The sequence below is a fragment of the Elephantulus edwardii genome, unplaced genomic scaffold, assembly GCF_000299155.1.
Source record: "Elephantulus edwardii isolate Elephantulus edwardi_28Jun2011 unplaced genomic scaffold, EleEdw1.0 scaffold00262, whole genome shotgun sequence".
Taxonomy (NCBI): Eukaryota; Metazoa; Chordata; class Mammalia; order Macroscelidea; family Macroscelididae; genus Elephantulus; species Elephantulus edwardii.
This window is the reverse complement of record NW_006400012.1, coordinates 3,470,095-3,474,930: the sequence shown is the minus strand read 5'-3', so window position 1 is coordinate 3,474,930 and position 4,836 is coordinate 3,470,095. Positions and strand designations below refer to the sequence as shown.

The window sequence follows — 4,836 nt, the reverse complement described above, 5'->3', positions numbered from 1 at the left end:
CCTACACTTTCCTTCATTGACATTATGTTTCATACAATCATTCTCAGACATTATGTTTTATAAAATTAATCATCATTGGACTATGCCCACCCTTACCCCATCTTTTCAGGTCCTCAATGGATTTTTCCCACCTTCTCAACACTCTCTCTCTACCTACCAAATTGCATGACCCTCATGCCTTTATTTATTTATTGTAGCATTATTCACAACAGAAATAGATGGATACAAGTGTCCATCAATGGATGAATTGATAAAAAAATTACAGCACATTCATACAATGGAGTATTATGCAATATTGTTGTTGTTAGGTGGTACCAAGGTGAGTACAACTCATAGTGAACCTATGAACAACAGATCTGAACCCTGTTCTATTCTGTACCATCCTTACAATCTCTGACACACTCCAGCCCATTGCTGCCAACACTATGTTAATCCATCTGATTGAGAGTCTTCCTGTCTTTTGTTGTCCCTCCACCCTTACAAGTATGATTTCTCTCTCCAAATATAAGTCTATCCTAGCAACTTGCTCATAGACTGTGGGATGAAGCTTTATCATCTTTGCCTCCAAGGAGTGCTCCGGCTGCACTTTCTCCAAGATATATCTCTTTTTTATTTTAGCAGGTCTTAGTTCAGTACTCTTCTCCAACACCACAGAAATATCTTTCTGGAGAGACACTGCCTATTACTCTCCATTTCTCAAAAACTTAGGTCTCCTCCCTTTTGTGCTGGGTTCCATAATGGAGTGCAATGTCTCATAGAACTCATAAACTATTAAGGAAATGCTTCGCCAAGTTGCAGACTCGAAAGCCTCAAATCTGAGTCAGGCTGATTTCTGATTAGTCATAAATCTCTATCATATCACTTCATTTTATTGAATATTCCTTGTTTTCTTTATTATATTGATAGCTTACTAGCTGCAATCATTGATCTTATTTGTTTTGATTCGAATTATCAACTTCCACCCTAGATGAGAGTTCATCAAGGGCAAGGATGTACAAAGCAGATATGAAATAAAAATTGCCAAATGAGTAAAAAAGGAATGGCCACTAGAATTTAACCCACTAGAAAGGGTGCTAACTGCTTGTTGTACATGTTTGCATTTCCCAGCTCTCACTTTAACCCCAGGAGAGTCAGGGTGTCCTGAGTTAAAATATATCTGCTCTCTTTCTATCAAGTCTTTTTTTTGTAATATTGAGATTCCTCCCCATCCTTTCATTTCCTTGGCTCAATTTCCTTTAACTCTTGTGACATAAAAGGTACTGTACCCCACATTTTATGGAAATTCCCCTTACCTTGGTTGAGGTCTGTGGAGTGCTGAGTGTTGAGTACTTAGGAGTGCTGCCCTCTACCCTTATTTGTGCAGTCTCATTTCAACATCAAGAAGGAAAAATTAAAAAAAAAAAATCCTCACTACTGGACCAAATAGGCAACATCATAATGAATGGAGAAAAGACTGAAGTTGTCAAAACTTCATTTTATTTGATTCACAACCAACACTCATGATGGAGGCAGCCAAGAAATAAAAGATGCTTTACATTGAGGAAATCTGCTGTCAAGGATCTCTCCAAAGTGTTAAAGAACAACAAAGTCAATTTAAATACTAAGATGTGCCTGATGCAAGCCTTGATATATTCAATTGCTTGCTATGCATCTGAAAGCTGGATAATGAATAAGGATGACTAGAAAGAATCAATGTCTTTGAATTAAAGTGTTGGAGAAGAGTACTGAATATTTCAAAGAGTGTCAAAAGAGCCAACAAATCTGTCTTGGAGGAAATGTAATCAGGCTGCTACTTAGAGGCAAAAATGGTGAAATTTATCTCACTACTTCAGGCATATTTTCAGGAGACACCAGTTCTTGGAAAAAGGTACTGTATTGGATAATGTGGAGGCTCAGAGAAAGAGAAGAGGCCTCTCAACAAAATAAATCGATACAGTGCCTCTGACAATGAGCTCAAGTATGTCAGAGATCCTGACAATGGTGCAGGATAGGGCAAGGTTCAGATCTATTGTTCTTAGGGTCACAATGAGTTGTAATCAACTTGACAGTACATGAAAGCAGCAATTCACTCACGGTATGGAAGCACAAAGAATGTGGCTAAAAGAACCATAGTAAGTAATGCACTGTACCACAGGGCCTTTTGCTGTCTCAGGAGGGTCCCTACTTACTTGTAATCTTCAATAATTCCATTTATCTTTTAAAACCTATTTTCTTAACTATCCCTAACCCACCTAACACTCAGAGTTGCTATGGATCCCAAAGAAGGAAATGTGTGTGACAGAACCAAAAAAGAGTGCCAAACTGGAACAGACTCCCAACATGTATCCAGTCCAGGCATTCCGTTTAAGAGGTGCTACACTGATTTCAGATACCACTTGGTGAAAATACAAGCCTCCTTAGGGAATTCTGGATTGCAGGAAGCCATCTATATCCTTCCCACTAGGCTAGTTCTGCTCGACTGTGCCAACTGACAGAAGGGCCTCTCTGAATAATTACCATGTTAAAAAAATTCTTTTTATTTAACGATATGTAAGCTGAACTGGGATTTACTTGTTAATGTTTTCAATTTATTCCCAATTACTGTAAAAATTTTATAAGCAGTGTAATGCAATGGATCACGTTTTTATGGCTTTTCTTTCCATCAGCTTGTAACTACCGCTAAATGATCGGATGAGATTACACATAAAGGTGTTGTAACCCACCAGGGGTTCTGATAGCTTGATAATGATGTAAATAAAGTACATAAATGGGCATACACCCCTCATATGGGATTGGTCAGTTTTGTATTCCTGCTAGGCTCAAAATAAGGCATCCCAGAGATAGGATCTCACTATCACTAAGAAGAAGAGATGGGAGTGGGGCACATCATATGAACCTTGCATTCATGGGCTGAGAAACCAGCAGAGAGAGAGAGTGTGAGAGCGCGCACCCACAAAAGCTGTAACAGTGGAGAATGTACCTGATGGTGGGAAATGGCAGCAGAGAAACAACAGTAGAATAACCAGAAGATTTCTATGAGATATCACAGTGGGTTTTCTCATCTACAGAGTAAGACAGTTAGATTGAGTAAGCCAAACCATGGAGCAAAGAGAACTGGGAGCATTTGGGCCAAAGCAGGTTGCCTCCAGGCACATGCCAGCCAAGCAAGCCTTGCTAACCTATAGCTAGAGAACTGAGCACCTTCAGACCAAGTTTTACAAGTGAAGTGGGGTGCCCCTGGGCACTTATTGGTAGAGACACAAAGCTTTGTAATACTTGCACAAGAAGGGAAAGTTGTCAAGTTGAGGGCCTGAGAGGCATTAAGACTGGGCCAGAGAGCGGCTTCCCTGTGTGCATGGCTGAGAAGAAGCTGTCATTATCAAAGACTGTGAACTGAGCGATTCTTTACCTTGACCTCTTAACAATAAGAATGATCTGTGAATTCCTGGGGGTCATTGCAGTGAATTACTAAACCCAGGAGAGAAGGAGTGCCATGGGAGAGAAAACTGGTGTCAGAAATGGTAAAAAGGTTGGAGAGAGGAGGTGTGTCTGGCTGCCACCCCATATCAATCATCCTTGGGCTGCTGAAGCTGATAATGTTTTTCCCTCTGCCTGTGAAGTTAGAAGGGGAAGTTGGGCAATGCTGTTGTCTCACGGCTTTTACAGAAGTTTCATATGAATAATAGTGTTCCCTTTTACTTGAGTAAGAGCAGCCTGATATCTGATTTCAAGTCTTGTATTCATCTGAGTCTGGTCATGAGAGAGAGAGATTCTTTGTGAGAAATTCCATCCACACCAGGTTGATTCCAAGTAAATTCTTAGGTTCCAGAGAAGAAAGGGTGACACACAATAGCCACTTGTGCTGCTTCTCTGAGTGCATGTTCATTTGCTCTGGTGCTTGTGAGCGTGATAAGGAATAGGCTGCTATCACCATGAGTCGCTGAATAAGGAACAATTAATTTTTATATAACCTATATGTAAGAACAGATACAGAGAATGGGAGAGAAATGTCAAACAAAATTCAAATTCCTAAAAAAGGGCCAGATTTACTGGAACAGTAGAGACAAAGAAACCCTTGGACTGGAAGTTATTTTTGGAGGTCACCTTTTACCCAAGTAAATAGACTGGCTTATTATTAAACAAACAATATCATCTATGAATACACAAACTTACTCATTGCTGTCATGTCGGAACTGATGTGTAGCCGACCCTCCAGTAGGGTTGGTTGTTTTTTGTTTTTGCTTTTTTTTAAAGTATGATTTCCGTTTTATTTTCAGACAAGTTTTTTCTTCAGCCTTTAAGGAATCAAATCCTTACTTGGGCTTTGATGGTGGTCATGGGGCAGCACCTGCAGGTCTAAATCGAGGTGAAGGTGTCCGGTCCTTTCGGGCTTCAGGGTTCCTCACCACCTTGCTGTGAATGGCACAGCTCACACAGTAGTGCAGTTTCACAGAGAACTTTAGAAGTACATATGCGTCGAAGACATTCACTTCGGAAATGTCCCTGATGACAGCTGCATCAACTATATTCTGAATTATGAACTTAATTGCCTTGTCTTAGGGCACGCCCCAGGTGCAGTTCATGCAGCCAATAGGCTGCACGTGGCCGCGGCCCTTTTTGGCACGAGACTGTTTTTTTCTCCTTTTCTTTGTCATGTTGGAAGTGAGAGTCTGAGAGAGAAACCCTCCAGTAGGTTTTTAAAAGCCTTAAATCCTTATGAGAAGAGATTGCAATCTTTCTCCCAAGGGAGTTGTCGGGTGATGGATTCAAATAGTGAGAAGTGACACCTTTGGATCAACAGGGCCATTCCCACCATTAGAACTCCAACAGAACAAACTGAGATGAGAACAGTTGTGA

At 40.5% G+C, this 4,836-nt stretch overlaps 1 pseudogene; it reads right to left on the bottom strand.

The window, feature by feature from the left end:
* Positions 1 to 4,292: 4,292 nt before the first annotated feature.
* LOC102852466 lies at positions 4,293 to 4,634 on the bottom strand (annotated as a pseudogene).
* Positions 4,635 to 4,836: the final 202 nt, after the last annotated feature.